Source organism: Oncorhynchus kisutch, linkage group LG10 (assembly GCF_002021735.2).
Source record: "Oncorhynchus kisutch isolate 150728-3 linkage group LG10, Okis_V2, whole genome shotgun sequence".
In the NCBI taxonomy this organism is placed as follows: Eukaryota; Metazoa; Chordata; class Actinopteri; order Salmoniformes; family Salmonidae; genus Oncorhynchus; species Oncorhynchus kisutch.
The window spans coordinates 63800832-63820354 of NC_034183.2; the positions used below are offsets into that span (position 1 = coordinate 63800832).

General features: G+C 45.2%; 1 protein-coding gene across 3 annotated transcripts in view; it reads right to left on the bottom strand.

Moving 5' to 3' along the window:
* Positions 1-19523, bottom strand: part of LOC116352815 (RNA binding protein fox-1 homolog 3-like) — a 410981-nt gene that overhangs the window by 312273 nt on the left and 79185 nt on the right. The window lies entirely within an intron of this gene.

Below are 19523 nucleotides of genomic sequence, written 5' to 3' on the forward strand. Positions count from 1 at the left end.
TAGAAAAAACAGAAACACCTTATTTACATATATATTCAGACCCTTTGCTATGAGACTCGAAAATGAGCTCAGGTACATCCTGTTTCCATTGATCATCCTTGAGATGTTCCTACAACTTGATTGGAGTCCACCTGTGGTAAATTCAATTGATTGGACATAATTTGGAAAGGCACTCACCTGGTTATATAAGGTCCTACAGTTGACAGTGCATGTCAGAGCAAAAACCAAGCCATGAGGTCGAAGGAATTGTCTGTAGAGCTCCGAGACACGATTGTTTTCAGCACAGATCTGATACCAAAGATACCAAAAAATGTCTGCAGCATTGAAGGTCCCCAAGAACACATTGGCCTCCATCATTCTTAAATGGAAGATGTTTGGAACCACCAAGACTCTTCCCAGAGCTGGCAGCCCGGCCAAACTGAGCAATCGGGGTAGAAGGGCCTTGATCAGGGAGGTGACCAAGAACCCGATGGTCACTCTGATAGAGCTCTAGTTCCTCTGTGGAGATGGGAGAACCTTCCAGAATTACAACCATCTCTGCAGCACTCCACCAATTAGGCCTTTATGGTAGTGACCAGACGGAAACCACTCCTCAGTAAAGCCCACTTGGAGTTTGCCAAAAGGCCCCTAAATACTCTCAGACCATGAGAAACAATATTCTTTGGTCTGATGAAAGCAAGACTGAACTCTTTGGCCTGAATGCCAAGCATCACGTCTGGAGGAAACCTGGCACCATCCCCACGGTGAAGCATGGTGGTGGCAGCATCATGCTGTGGGGATGTTTTTCAGCGGCAGGGACTGGGAGACTAGACAGGACTGAGGCAAAGATATACGGATGAAAACCCGCTCCAGAGTGCTCAGGTAATCAGAATGGGGTTAAGGTTCACCTTCCAACAGGACAATGACTCTAAGCACACAGCCAAGACAATGCAGGATTGTCTTCGGGACAAGTCTTTGAATGTCCTTGAGTGGCCCAGCCAGAGCCCGGACTTGAACCCAATCAAACATCTCTGGAGAAACCTGAAAATAGCCATCCAATCCGAAAGAGCTTGAGAGGATCTGCAGAGAGGAATGGGAGAGACTCCCCAAATATAAGTGTGCCAAGCTTGTAGTCATACCTAAGAAGACTCTGTAATCGCTGCCAAAGGTGCTTCAACGTGAACTGAGTAGAGGATCTGAATACTTATGTAAATGTAATATTTCCTTTTTTTATTGTGCTAAAATTTCTAAAAACCTGATTTTGCTTTGCCATTATGGGGTATTGTGTGCAGATTGATGAGGGAAAACAACTATTTAATCAATTTTATAATAAGGCTGTAACGTAACAAAACATGGACAAAGTCAAGGGGTCTAAATACTTTCCGAATGCACTGTATATACTGTACTGTACAAGCGTGAGGGGATGTTTGTTAATGTATGTATATATAAATGTATAAACATTGTTATTTTCTATCTTGACTTCAGCCTGGTTTATCCAGCAATTAGTGTTCCTGAATATCCATGTGGTGTTAAGAATGAAGAATAATTAAATGATTCTATTCTATAAACTACTATGCTATCCTATTCTCTAAGACAGCGTCAGACTAGTGTTACCTCATCCAGTGTAGAAAGAAAGGAAATCGTCCTTGGAGCAGATCATCAGGAGAGAGAGGAAGCCTCCACCTCCTGTTGTTTGTCCGGGATGCCAAGCTCACGGCACACTGTGCCAGGCCCCATGCGGGCACCCAGGCCGGCCGGAAAAGACAGAGCTGTTGGCCGACTGAGGGCTGGCCAGAGCCAACATGACACCCATGCCAGGGAGAGAAACTGTGTCCAGCTTCTGCTAGCTAACTCCTCACTCCCCTTCCCCATGGGTGCCGAGCAGACCTCAGGGGAAGGATGCTACCATCAGGGGAGCACTGGTCCATCCGGGCTGCGCCTGCAGACACACATTTTGAGCACAGCCCCCCATGTGGCGGTGAGTGGGAGGTTGTGGCTAGGCAGGCTAGCATTTGGAACAGAGCTCCTAGCCCCAGCTTCTCATGTGGAGGGATACTGCTGCTCCACTGTGTATTCCTCTCTCTCTTATCACTCTTAACATCGATGGCTAATTTAAGTCAAAGCTCTGCATGCTGCCAGTGAGCACTGAATAACGTGACCGCTTTCTATTTCATGTCCCCAGATTAGAGAGAATATCACATGAGGCACGTGTCAAGCAGTCTTTTTGCCAGCTCTTTCACAAATATGCACACTTGACATTAAAAAGTAGAGGAGGCGATAAAATGAAGGCACTCCGCCATGTTCAAGTTGAACATCTTCACAGAGTTATTGCAATCTGATGGTATTGTGACATTGCTCTCTTAAACAGGAGAGCAAGCTGTCAAATTACAAACTTACTTAAGTATTCCACAGTCTCACACAGTATAATGGTGTTTTTGTTACGCAGTGTCAGACTTATCATCTGTTTATGTAATACAGCTTTGATTATTCATAAACTAATGAATCCTTTTGTGATATGGCACATGCATTTAGTACACACTGTGCTGTTGAATTACAGGTTTTACTTTACCATAAAATAATTGGTCATTCTTCTTTAAACTAAATCAGTTTAACTTGCTATGTTTTAACCCATGTACACCACCAGGTGTAAAAAGTACTGCAAATATGAGCTATTTCTCTGCTCCTCAGTAGACCCACACCAAATGCTACTGCTCTTATTCTGTCTTTGGCTAGAGAGCCATTTGTTTGCCAGTGTACAATAATGGCGGCGGAAACAGGTGGAATATTGCTGCAGCAGCTCACCCATATGGACCAAAGTCTCGCTTGCCAAGTCCAAAATTCACACTTACAAGCACATCTGGAGCAGAATCTCCATATTAATTGCCAGTTAATGTGTTTAGACACAACAAGGATTAAGCCGTGAGGGAAGTTGGTTGGCCTGGGTGGGTATAGTCAGAGGAAAGGTGAATACTCAGTTTGACAGACAGAAGGGAGAGGATGTCCAAGACAAGTGTGGGCTGAGGCAAACAACTTATTAAATAAACATGGCAGCTTTTTGACAACATCTGTTGGCACAATGTTGTTCTACTTGTGCTATATTACAGGCTGGCGATCGACTATAGCTAACAATCCCAAAACAAAGATGGAGAAATAACTACTTTAGCCCACAATAAAGCTCAAATTGGTCAAGCCCCACTGTATCTCCATCCCGTCACTCCCTGACACACACCCGGATTAGTGCTGGGATGTCTGACCCACACGAGGCATTTAAAGAGAACAGGCAGCACTTCTTCAGGGGTCAAGCAGACCTCATTTAATCTGAAATAGAAGATAGAGCCAGGCACCTGAGCCCTTTAGACAGGCCTCCCCCGTGGTCCTCCTAACGCCTCCCCAAGACTGGCTCCACTGTGTCCTCTCTGTCTCTCAGAGGGTTCAGATTAGACAGGCATCCTAATGAGAGATTTAGTGTATAGAGATAATTATGGGGAAAGGCGACATCTCTCTTAGGCCTAATGAGGGAGATAAGGGTTCTTCAGTGACTCCTCCTCCCACCCTATCACTGGATGGGCCTTCTAGTTGACAAACACAATCAGCTGGAAAAACACACTCGCCCAAGTCATGTCTAGACACACGCCAAGTGCAGACACTTCCTCAGACATATCCACACACAAACTGATGAATACACACACAGAGAGATACACACACAAACACAGTCCAGTGTGTACTAACCGACACCGGCGGCTACGCTGCTAGCGCACGTCTCTCCTGCCTTTAATGCAATCCCTGATATCTCTGACGTTCCATAAATCAACCACCTGGCAGATTAGGGGGCAAAATGAGTGAACTAAATAAAAAATGTGTGCTCTTGTTTATTGCTTTAGAGCCACCATGCGATGATGAGGCAGACCCTCTGGAGATGGCCGTTCACACACACTGGCAGAGGAGCTAATACAGACTTTCATTAGGAGGTACACTTCAACACAGTGTCGTAGTATTTACAGTCTCACACTGGGGAAACAAATAAACTGCGTGATTAACAAGTTTTCCTGATGCCTGGTGCTTCACTGTGCGCACACCAGAGTGCCACCTTGCCGACATAATGATTCTTAATGGTTTCTTAATGACTTCTTAATGACTTCATCAGGAAGATCCTGCAACAGCACATTCTGACAAGCGGGGCCACCCTTGAGACCTAAGATCACACCACAGTGATTCCCTCATGTCGTTTCTGTTCATATAGCGCAAGCTTTAAATCTGCATGGCTGAGATATCTCTGCACGCCCAAAAGTCAATAGCATCTGATTCATGATTCATTACTACAGACACATGTGACGTGACCTGAGCAGGGAAATACACTACGAAGCAAATAAGGCTGTCAGCTTTGATGTTGGGAATTTCAAAGGAATCATATCAAAATAATCCTTTCATGTTTAAAGAGATGGAGACATTAAGTGTAGTCAGGGTGAAAAACAGCATACACAAGCCCTGCAGTGACTTTAGAAGTGGTCTGGTACAAAGAGATTGTCTGGGAAAGGACACTTCTTGGTGATGTTGTTGACACCTGCCCAGACAAAAGGTTGCTACTCAAACAACTGGTAAAGAATAAAAAGGGGTTGTTGAGTTGAGGAAACACACTGCGGTCATCGGTTTAAACTTCTCCAAGCATTTAATAACATAGAATTTTCCGGGTCACCTCAATGTCAGTGAACAACAGATACTTTGAAGCGTGAAGTACATTTAGCGTGGGCCATTGGAGAATGGCATGGCACTTCCCGCCAGTGTATACCAGTTAGACTGACAAATTGCTGAGGTAACTGTGGGAGCTAAAAGCTCAGTAACCATTTCATCTAGACCATGTTCTACTGGGAGATTAATATGAGGATCTTGTCTCTCCTTGCATAAATTCATCATTATTTCAGTAAAATATGACTCACAACATTGCTCCATAGACCACTATCCTCTTCATTCCGCTGAGCCACTGACAACAGGTCAAAGATTTATGTGTTCAAAAATTTGTTTAAATATCCCTTTAAAAAAATACATTTTAAAGCCCTCCGATATAAATCACAGCTGGGTTAAATAGCGTGTCAAGTTGATTTCTGGAAAACAAGCGAGAGAAACATGAAGCAAATCATTTTATCATATCCATAAGGGTCGTACGGCGGGCATTCAATCACGTACGCATTTAACAATTGGTTAACAAATTGTATTGGCAAAGAAGCGGCGACTGCACGGCAAATTACACCTGTCCTGATGGATGTCCTCTTTACGGCCTGGGAAAGCAGGCCGAAGGGCCATGGAGAGATGACTAGACGTCAGTCAGCCAAGCACTCAAACATGATACATGGCCAGCCATGTGTCACCGTTTGGCAAAGATGAGAGGAAAATATGCACCTCCCAGATTCCTGGGCACAGATCACAGACAAACACGCTCTCATGTTAATCCACTGACCACAGGGAGGCCGAAGGGGCTTTAGTTTGGGAATGGGGTGATATGATTCCCTTTAATCATTGCTGCACCTGAAGTTCTGTTTGGCCTTTTTGATCAAATGAGGCCAAACGATCAGATTGCCAAACATGTGCACTACTCCAGTCAGGTCCAAAATGACTGGCACCCTTGATTTAGATGAGCAAAAAATACAAATACTGAGCTATATTGTATGCTAAAAGAATTGGCTAATTATATTATTTCATTCTAATAACTTTTCATACCTCACCTTGCGAGGATATAATGGCACTGAGCCTTTTCTAAAATGTTTTATGAGATTGAAAAACACAATGGGAGGGATCTTAGACCATTTCTCCATACAGAATCTTTCCAGATCCTTGATATCCTTCATCTGCGCTTATGTTATTATTTTTAATGAACAAAATACTAAAGCAGAAACAATACAACAGAAAACAAAACATCCACCACAATCACACACAACAACATGCCCACACTCACCCACAATCACACACAACAACATGCCCACACTCACCCACAATCACACACAACAACATGCCCACACTCACCCACAATCACACACAACAACATGCCCACACTCACCCACAATCACACACAACAACATGCCCACACTCACCCACAATCACACACAACAACATGCCCACACTCACCCACAATCACACACAACAACATGCCCACACTCACCCACAATCACACACAACAACATGCCCACACTCACCCACAATCACACACAACAACATGCCCACACTCACCCACAATCACACACAACAACATGCCCACACTCACCCACAATCACACACAACAACATGCCCACACTCACCCACAATCACACACAACAACATGCCCACACTCACCCACAATCACACACAACAACATGCCCACACTCACCCACAATCACACACAACAACATGCCCACACTCACCCACAATCACACACAACAACATGCCCACACTCACCCACAATCACACACAACAACATGCCCACACTCACCCACAATCACACACAACAACATGCCCACACTCACCCACAATCACACACAACAACATGCCCACACTCACCCACAATCACACACAACAACATGCCCACACTCACCCACAATCACACACAACAACATGCCCACACTCACCCACAATCACACACAACAACATGCCCACACTCACCCACAATCACACACAACAACATGCCCACACTCACCCACAATCACACACAACAACATGCCCACACTCACCCACAATCACACACAACAACATGCCCACACTCACCCACAATCACACACAACAACATGCCCACACTCACCCACAATCACACACAACAACATGCCCACACTCACCCACAATCACACACAACAACATGCCCACACTCACCCACAATCACACACAACAACATGCCCACGCTCACCCACAATCACACACAACAACATGCCCACACTCACCCACAATCACACACAACAACATGCCCACGCTCACCCACAATCACACACAACAACATGCCCACACTCACCCACAATCACACACAACAACATGCCCACACTCACCCACAATCACACACAACAACATGCCCACACTCACCCACAATCACACACAACACAACAACAATGCCCACACTCACCCACAATCACACACAACAACATGCCCACACTCACCCACAATCACACACAACAACATGCCCACACTCACCCACAATCACACACAACAACATGCCCACACTCACCCACAATCACACACAACAACATGCCCACACTCACCCACAATCACACACAACAACATGCCCACACTCACCCACAATCACACACAACAACATGCCCACACTCACCCACAATCACACACAACAACATGCCCACACTCACCCACAATCACACACAACAACATGCCCACACTCACCCACAATCACACACAACAACATGCCCACACTCACCCACAATCACACACAACAACATGCCCACACTCACCCACAATCACACACAACAACATGCCCACACTCACCCACAATCACACACAACAACATGCCCACACTCACCCACAATCACACACAACAACATGCCCACACTCACCCACAATCACACACAACAACATGCCCACACTCACCCACAATCACACACAACAACATGCCCACACTCACCCACAATCACACACAACAACATGCCCACACTCACCCACAATCACACACAACAACATGCCCACACTCACCCACAATCACACACAACAACATGCCCACACTCACCCACAATCACACACAACAACATGCCCACACTCACCCACAATCACACACAACAACATGCCCACACTCACCCACAATCACACACAACAACATGCCCACACTCACCCACAATCACACACAACAACATGCCCACACTCACCCACAATCACACACAACAACATGCCCACACTCACCCACAATCACACACAACAACATGCCCACACTCACCCACAATCACACACAACAACATGCCCACACTCACCGACAATCACACACAACAACATGCCCACACTCACCCACAATCACACACAACAACATGTCCACACTCACCCACAATCACACACAACAACATGCCCACACTCACCCACAAATACACACAACAACATGCCCACACTCACCCACAATCACACACAACAACATGCCCACACTCACCCACAATCACACACAACAACATGCCTACACTCACCCACAATCACACACAACTACATGCCCACACTCACCCACAATCACACACAACAACATGCCCACACTCACCCACAATCACACGCAACAACATGCCCACACTCACCCACAATCACACAAAACACATGCCCACACTCACCCACAATCACACACAACAACATACCTACACTCACCCACAATCACACACAACAACATGCCCACACTCACCCACAATCACACACAACAACACGCCTACACTCACCCACAATCACACACAACAACATGCCCATACTCACCCACAATCACACACAGCAACATGCCCACACTCACCCACAATCACACACAACAACATGCCCACACTCACCCACAATCACACGCAACAACATGCCCACACTCACCCACAATCACACAACAACATGCCCACACTCACCCACAATCACACGCAACAACATGCCCACACTCACCCACAATCACACACAACAACATGCCTACACTCACCCACAATCACACACAACAACATGCCCACACTCACCCACAATCACACACAACAACATGCCTACACTCACCCACAATCACACACAACAACATGCCCACACTCACCCACAATCAGACGCAACAACATGCCCACATTCACCCACAATCACAAGCAACAACATGCCCACACTCACCCACAATCACACACAACAACATGCCCACACTCACCCACAATCACAAGCAACAACATGCCCACACTCACCCACAATCACACAAAACAACATGCCCACACTCACCCACAATCACACACAACAACATGCCCACACTCACCCACAATCACACACAACAACATGCCCACACTCACCCACAATCACACACAACAACATGCCCACACTCACCCATAATCACACGCAACAACATGCCCACACTCACCCACAATCACACACATCAACATGCCCACACTCACCCACAATCACACACAACAACATGCCTACACTCACCCACAATCACACACAACAACATGCCCACACTCACCCACAATCACACGCAACAACATGCCCACACTCACCCACAATCACACGCAACAACATGCCCACACTCACCCACAATCACACACAACAACATGCCTACACTCACCCACAATCACACACAACAACATGCCCACACTCACCCACAATCACACACAACAACATGCCTACACTCACCCACAATCACACACAACAACATGCCCAAACTCACCCACAATCACACACAACAACATGCCTACACTCACCCACAATCACACACAACAACATGCCCACACTCACCCACAATCACACACAACAACATGCCTACACTCACCCACAATCACACACAACAACATGCCTACAATCACACACAACAACATGCCTACACTCATCCACAATCACACACAACAACATGCCCACACTCACCCACAATCACACACAACAACATGCCTACACTCACCCACAATCACACACAACAACATGCCTACAATCACACACAACTACATGCCCAAACTCACCCACAATCACACACAACAACATGCCCACACTCACCCACAATCACACACAACAACATGCCTACACTCACCCACAATCACACACAACTACATGCCCACACTCACCCACAATCACACAACAACATGCCCACACTCACCCACAATCACACGCAACAACATGCCCACACTCACCCACAATCACACAAAACACATGCCCACACTCACCCACAATCACACACAACAACAGACCTACACTCACCCACAATCACACACAACAACATGCCCACACTCACCCACAATCACACACAACAACACGCCTACACTCACCCACAATCACACACAACAACATGCCCACACTCACCCACAATCACACACAACAACATGCCCACACTCACCCACAATCACACACAACAACATGCCCACACTCACCCACAATCACACGCAACAACATGCCCACACTCACCCACAATCACACAACAACATGCCCACACTCACCCACAATCACACGCAACAACATGCCCACACTCACCCACAATCACACACAACAACATGCCTACACTCACCCACAATCACACACAACAACATGCCCACACTCACCCACAATCACACACAACAACATGCCTACACTCACCCACAATCACACACAACAACATGCCCACACTCACCCACAATCAGACGCAACAACATGCCCACATTCACCCACAATCACAAGCAACAACATGCCCACACTCACCCACAATCACACACAACAACATGCCCACACTCACCCACAATCACAAGCAACAACATGCCCACACTCACCCACAATCACACAAACAACATGCCCACACTCACCCACAATCACACACAACAACATGCCCACACTCACCCACAATCACACACAACAACATGCCCACACTCACCCACAATCACACACAACAACATGCCCACACTCACCCATAATCACACGCAACAACATGCCCACACTCACCCACAATCACACACATCAACATGCCCACACTCACCCACAATCACACACAACAACATGCCTACACTCACCCACAATCACACACAACAACATGCCCACACTCACCCACAATCACACGCAACAACATGCCCACACTCACCCACAATCACACGCAACAACATGCCCACACTCACCCACAATCACACACAACAACATGCCTACACTCACCCACAATCACACACAACAACATGCCCACACTCACCCACAATCACACACAACAACATGCCTACACTCACCCACAATCACACACAACAACATGCCCAAACTCGCCCACAATCACACACAACAACATGCCTACACTCACCCACAATCACACACAACAACATGCCCACACTCACCCACAATCACACACAACAACATGCCTACACTCACCCACAATCACACACAACAACATGCCTACAATCACACACAACTACATGCCCACACTCACCCACAATCACACACAACTACATGCCCACACTCACCCACAATCACACACAACTACATGCCCAAACTCACCCACAATCACACACAACTACATGCCCACACTCACCCACAATCACACACAACAACATGCCCACACTCACCCACAATCACACACAACAACATGCCCAAACTCACCCCCAATCACACACAACTACATGCCCACACTCACCCACAATCACACACAACAACATGCCCACACTCACCCACAATCACACACAACAACATGCCCACACTCACCCACAATCACACACAACAACATGCCCACAGTCACCCACAATCATACACAACAACATGCCTACACTCACCCACAATCACACACAACAACATGCCCACACTCACCCACAATCACACGCAACAACATGCCCACACTCACCCACAATCACACACAACAACATGCCCACACTCACCCACAATCACACACAACAACATGCCCACACTCACCCATAATCACACACAACAACATGCCCACACTCACCCACAATCACACACAACAACATGCCTACACTCACCCACAATCACACACAACAACATGCCCAAACTCACCCACAATCACACACAACAACATGCCTACACTCACCCACGATCACACACAACAACATGCCTACAATCACACACAACTACATGCCCACACTCACCCACAATCACACACAACTACATGCCCACACTCACCCACAATCACACACAACTACATGCCCAAACTCACCCACAATCACACACAACAACATGCCCACACTCACCCACAATCACACACAACAACATGCCCACACTCACCCACAATCACACACAACAACATGCCCACACTCACCCACAATCACACGCAACAACATGCCCACACTCACCCACAATCACACACAACAACATGCCTACACTCACCCACAATCACACACAACAACATGCCTAAACTCACCCACAATCACACACAACAACATGCCTACACTCACCCACAATCACACACAACAACATGCCCAAACTCACCCACAATCACACACAACAACATGCCTACACTCACCCACAATCACACACAACAACATGCCCACACTCACCCACAATCACACACAACAACATGCTCACACTCACCCACAATCACACACAACAACATGCCCACACTCACCCACAATCACACACAACAACATGCCTACACTAACCCACAATCACACACAACAACATGCCTACAATCACACACAACTACATGCCCACACTCACCCACAATCACACACAACTACATGCCCACACTCACCCACAATCACACACAACTACATGCCCAAACTCACCCACAATCACACACAACTACATGCCCACGCTCACCCACAATCACACACAACAACATGCCCACACTCACCCACAATCACACACAACAACATGCCCACACTCACCCACAATCACACACAACAACATGCCCACACTCACCCACAATCACACACAACAACATGCCCACACTCACCCACAATCACACACAACAACATGCCCACACTCACCCACAATCATACACAACTACATGCCCACACTCACCCACAATCACACACAACTACATGCCCACACTCACCCACAATCACACACAACAACATGCCCACACTCACCCACAATCACATACAACAACATGGCCAAACTCACCCACAATCACACACAACAACATGCCCACATTCACCCACAATCACACACAACAACATGCCCACACTCACCCACAATCACACACAACAACATGCCCACACTTGCCCACAATTACACACAGCAACATGCCCACACTCACCCACAATCACACACAACTACATGCCCACACTCACCCACAATCACATACAACTACATGCCCACACTCACCCACAATCACACACAACTACATGCCCACACTCACCCACAATCACACACAACAACATGCCTACACTCACCCACAATCACACACAACAACATGCCCACACTCACCCACAATCACACACAACAACATGGCCAAACTCATCCACAATTACACACAACAACATGCCCACACTCACCCACAATCACACACAACAACATGCCCATACTCACCCACAATCACACACAACAACATGCCCACACTCACCCACAATTACACACAGCAACATGCCCACACTTGCCCACAATATCACACAACAATATGTCCACACTTGTCCACAATAGCACACAAAAACACAAAATAGCCCTCTGCCTTCCAAAACAATGCTGTGCCCATGCGCCAGACGGAACCAGGAATCCCCAACCCACCAACAGGCGCACAACTACAACCAGCCAGCAAGTTGGAAACCCCAGAGCCCCCCAGCTCTGACTGGCACTGACTTTTGACAAGTAGCCGTCACCTCCATTCTAGCACCACACTCTCCGAGATTTTCCACATACGGCCTCCAAACTCTGTCAAATATGTCTGGTCTTTGTTTGACTTTATAATATATAGCGTCTAGGGGGAAGTAATTAGATAGATAACTGTCCTCCAGTTTGTTATTAAGGATGAATATGAGGCTTTCCAATGTATTGCAGCATTTAGACCTCGATAACAAAACTTTCTCTGATATTCATCACCAATATTTACATTTCCCAACAGACCTTATAGTGGAGGTGGATGGATATAAATTCTTAGACACAATGAAATGGTAGCACATACAGTATATTATCCCAAAATGGTGTTAGTTTGTCACAGGACCACAGCATTGTGATTGTTGCATCTCCAACAGAAATGTGACATTTCTGGGTGCATTACATGCATCCTGGCAGGAGTGTAATAATTATATAAATGTTTTATTTAACCTTTATTTAACTAGGCAAGTCAGTTAAGAACAAATTCTTATTTTCAATGACGGCCTAGGAACAGGCCTACAACCTACTATAACAGTAGTAGATTGTAGGAGCAGGTATGAACATTTTCACGTATCTGTGACCAACGGTTCTCCTCAATTTCTTTCAGTATTTTTCTATGCTCGATGCCTTTGGTTCATCCAGACTCTGTTGAAGCGATTGAATAAGATTTCTGAATTGTAAGAACTATAAGAAATCGGCCAGTAGAGATTCATCATAGTACACATGCTCCAAATTCCTGATGCCAGTTTGGAACCAGGACTTAAATTTGTCATTAAACGTTGGAGGTAAGGTGAGGTTACCCCAAATAGGGGTGCTTGGCAATATTGCTTCTTTCCACCTCATTCATTTATGTAAATTTTCCCAAATACGAATGAGAATTCTTCAATGCCTTGGGCCTGAACTAGTGAATATATTTTAGATCACAGGGTATAACATGTATGTCTTCTATACTCCTGCATGGCCAAGGATTGTCTGTTGTACATTGTTTAAGTGAATGCAGTTGTGCAGTCCAGTAATACATCTTAATATGATGCCGTCCAAGACCTCCAGCTTCATAGTATTAAACAGTCTATTTGACTCTTGAGGTCTTTCCTGTCCAAATAAAGTTGGAGAGCAGGCCATTTATTTTATTTAAAAAGTTGGATGGAATTGAAACTGACAAGGCCTGGAATAAATATATCAGCATTGGTAATATATTCATTTTGATTATGTTGATCCTACATAACATAGAAATAGGGAGAGATCTCCATCTCTGAACATCAGAGTCAAGCCTGTCTATTAAAGGACAGTAATTCATTGTATATGCCTCCTCCAGATTGCATGGTATCAGTACACCCAGGTATTGCATATGTGTCTTTGTCCATTTCCACTTAAATGTACTTCCTAACGTTGAAAAGCCATAATTAGAAAGTATAAGTAAGGATAAGTAACATAGGCTTTAGTAATTTGGGAAGAAAATGTCTGTAACTTTCCACTGGGAGTACATCATTACCAGGAGATTTCCTGTTTTGTACATTATAGATGGCCTCCAACAGTTTACCTGGGGTAATGTTTCTATCATATACATTTTCTCTGCTTCACGTATAATTGCTAAAATGGCCTCATTAAGGAAATAGTTTATACCATCCTTTGAATGTTTTCAGATTGATACAGTTTGTGATGAAAGGTTTTAAAGACACAGTTATTTCAGAAGTACCCATTGTTATGCTACCATCTGGGGTTCGAATGCTATGGATGATATGTTCCTCTTCCTTACTTTACCAAGCAAGCATTTTCCCTGCACTTTCACCTTGCTCAACATATTGGTGCTTGGATTTCATGGCAGCAATCTCTGCATAGCGGGTGTTTATTGTGCCATATTCAAGCTTCAAAGTGTTCAACTGTTGAAGGATGTCAACCTTTCTATCTAAACTGTGTGGATTTTCTGTTCTAGTATTTCTAACCACAGGTTTTCAATAGGGTTCAAGTCTGGAGATTAAGATGGCCATTGCAAAATGTGGATTTTCTAGTCAATTAACAATTTATTTGTGGATATTGATAGTTGGGCTTATTGACTTGCTGGAAGATCCACGATCTTGCGGCCAAGTTTCAGCCTCCTGGCAGAGGCAAACAGGTTTATGGCTAAACTGTCCTGGTACTGGGCAAAGTACCACAGGACCAGAGGAAGCAGAATAGCCCCATAACATCAGAAATACTACACCATATCTTAGAGGAGGTATGGAGTTATTTTTTTTAAATGTAACTTTCTTTGACACCAAACCTGCCACTAGTGGGCGTGTCCAAAGAGCTCTATTTTCATGTCATCCTAAGAAATGTAAATGCCTGGAGTTTGCTAAACGGCATTGTGGTGTTTTTGGTATCGAAATAAGAATGCATAAGCAGAAAAGAACCCCATACCTACCATCTTTCTACAGGTCCTGGGGCCCTTGTTAAGGTCAACAGCATCATGAACTTCACCCAGTACCAGGACATTTTTGCCAAAAACTTGGTTGCCTCTGCTAGAAGGCTGAAACTTGGGACGTAAGTAGATCTTCCAGCAAGACAATAACCCCAAGCACACATCAAAATCCACAAATGGTTTTGCAATGGCCCTCTCAGTCTCCGGACTTGAACCCCATTGAAAACCTGTGGTTTGAATTGAAGAAGGCAGTCCATAAGCGCAGACAAAGGATATCAAGGATCTGAAAAGATTCTGTATGGAGGAATGGTCTAAGATCCCTCCTAATGTGTTCCCCAATGTCATAAAACATTTTATAAAAAGGCCCAGTGCCGTTATTCTCGTAAGGTGAAGTATTGAAAGGTATATAAAACAGGGGTGCCAATCATTTTGACCCCTATCTTCTTTAGAAATAAATATGACTTGTTAAACAAAATCTTTTCTCTGAGCAATCTTATAAGTACAAAATAATTATTTCCCAATTGTTTTAGCATACAATATAGCTTAGTATTTGTTACATTTATTTTATTTGTCTTTTTTCCTGACTGTACATTAACTTTTGAGAGAATTGAAAAAAAATATGTAACAGTTTTATGGGTGAGAGAGGAGCCTTATTTGTGAATGTTCTGTTCTGTGTGGCTCCATAGTGTGTCAAAGTCATGCATTGTGACCTTCTTCCAGGGGCCTGTGAAACACATCCTGTATCAATTAGAACACTGGGGAGTCTGACTAGATGTGGAGAGGAGACCTAGAGAACACACAGCTCCACCGCGTTGACAATCCACAACAACGTCTGGAGCAATAAACACAACACGGACCAACTGACTGACTGGTTGGGTAGCTGGCTGGGGCCCCAAGGTGGACAAGGATTTACTCCTTGTTCCAATTTGCAAGGGGGATTACTTATTTTTCATTATTCCACATTTATATATATATTATTGGGCTCTCCATTCATTTTTTAAAGCACCTGAAGGAAAACCAGATCAAGCAAACTGCATAAATACTGTCAGATGGAATAGATGATGACAGCGGGTCAAGTTGCGAGTGAGTCACGTCTCTCGGCTCCTGGAAGAAAGTGATTACCGTAACACATCGCTGACAATCTCGCCCAAGATAATCCTATTTCTCACATGGAGCTCAAATTGTATTATGTCACTATGTTTTTTGCATATTGTATCAAAAACTGGATAAAGATATGCACACTATCAGGGAAATTAAGAACAAGAGGAAAAAACATAGCCCCGGGGTTGGCATTGAGGCATGTCGTTTTGTTGAGCTCTCTGGTTTCTGAGCAAAGATGGTTTCTGCGGTTGAGTAGAAAGAGACACAGAGAGAGAGAGAGAGGGAGGCAGAAAGAACGTGTGGCGTAAAGGCGTGCTCTCCACCCAGATGAACAGATGGCACCGCCTAAGTGCAGAGATTCATTTTATATCTCCATCCCATGTTGCCACGCGGCAGACGTGGGCTTTCTCTTTTTTCAGATGTTATTTTACAGGATGATGGATACACACGATGCTTAAGCTAATGAGGAGTGGGTGTTTCTTTGTCTTTATTTCCTCCTCTCTCTCTCTCCCGCTCACTCTGCCTCCCTCTCCCGCTGTCACATCACCTTCCCTTGCAGAGCTCATGCTAGCCATTCTCCCTCAAACCCACGCCTGGAGCTCAAACCTATACAGGCTTTTGGATATGCCCCACAATCTGAGTAGTCAGTGTTTACAGCTGGTGTTAAGACCTGGGTGGATTCCTGAAAACACAGTTGACTGGATGAAGTGAAGCACAGTGAAGATGATGCTCAAGTAAACACAGCATGTAAGACTTGAACACACTCTCAACAGTCCCTCTGTTACATCCCTTCAAAAGCTACAATAAACCTTGCCGTTCACCAGGAGAGGTGGAAATGAGTGCTATGAACAGGAAGAGTCTGAATGGAGAGAGCAGCCAAGAAGGCCCAGCAGCCAATGAGGATGCTCCCACACACCAGGCAGGTAAACTTGCCGGGTCGTTAATGGCTGTTGTTTACTGAAGCCTCCCAATAGAGGAGACTAGCTGACCCATGTCTGCAGCCAGTGAGTGGTACAAATGGCAAACATCTCCTGGAGTCATTATTTATGCAGGAATGCCCTTGGGAGTCTTTGCACTTGTTTACACAGTCACGGCACAGTCCATTCATGACGGCTTCGAGTAAATGAGCCGCTATCCACCAATTTGTCCTGGACGACGAGGCTTTGAGACCCCGCTGCCCAACGCTACTGGGGGAAGGAGGCGGGACGGCACGGAACACAACCCCTCTGTACTGTAAACAACCAACCTGAAACCAGGGACACAAAGACCCAAGGGTATGGGAAAGTTCTGTGGTGCTGATGGGAGCAGATCACACAGTGTTTCTAGGATACTTGGATAAAGGGCGAAATCTCTGCCTTTGCTTAGTACTTGAAAATGTGTATGCATTAGATATGTCAGTGCAAATGATACACAGAGAGAGGAATGATGGAGGGAATTCAATTTGGCACCTAAAGAATTCAAAGCAAAACAACTCCTCCGTACAGTTCTCAGGTTCTCCTACAAAGCGGTCAGAAAGAAGATGGCTGAGGGGGAGGAAAAATGGGCTAATTCAACATGCTTCCCCCTAAACCACTCCAAACCTCCAGAGTTTAATTGCTGGGAGGCAACATTATCCCCTGCAACATTGTGTCTGTCTCTTGGCTGGGATTCAAATGGGTACCTGCTGTATCCACTCCCTACACAATACGGTGCCCACTGAGCCATATAATCCTCTCAGGCCCTCCTCTTCAGGAGAGGCACATTCAAAAAAACTCCTCTTCCCCATCTTTGTCATGGTGTTTATTTTGAATAAGAGCAATCAGTACCACCATGTACACCACAACACACCGGTGAGCCATAGAGAAGGTGACACAGAACAGGACTTAAACAAAGAGACTTTTGATTTGCTGCTGAGAGATTTGAGGCTATTTTTCCATTCCTCCCCGCAACTCCCTGGAGTGGCCATATTTCTGCTTATGTTCAAATGTGAATCAGTCACATGGGCTGTTGGATTCCTGCTGAATCATCCTACGCTCCATCACCGAGCCAGCCCTGCGCTTTCCAAAGTAACTACTCTCTATGCAAGAAGAAAACAAACACAAACCCATGCCACATCTCCTTCTGACACCACTTTGAAGTTCCCTTGAAAAGGAAAATGATGACTAGCTTTGAGGTGAGTGTGAAAAGATTCAACACATTTCCACCCAACTGCAGAAACGGACTAATTTGAATGAGATCTATTGTATACGGCAGTTCAGTGATAGATTTTTAGTTCAATCAAACATGCGTTCGTAATTCATAGTGAAGTAAACAAGTAACTCTGCTATTTGATGCTGAGAGTGAGACTGTCATTGAGTACACAGGACACAGGGAAAGACTAATTCCTGATAATATTGTCTTTTGGTAGAGTATACAATTTACTTCTTTTTTATAATTTATTTTAATTTTTATATTTGATTAACAATACAAAACATTCATATACAAATGACAACATCATACAAACATCAACTACATCACACCTGCCCAGACCCACTAGCCCCCCCCCCCCCCCCATGTCCGGCGCCCACATCACTTTCTGCCACATGAAGATTTACTTCTAAGAGAACTTTATTCATATGAGGATAAGGAACCAGTATCCTACATGTTGGTGAAAGGAGCCTCGTTCTGTAGTATATGTAACAGCTGTCTACACAGGGTGGTAAATGTTCACATTTGT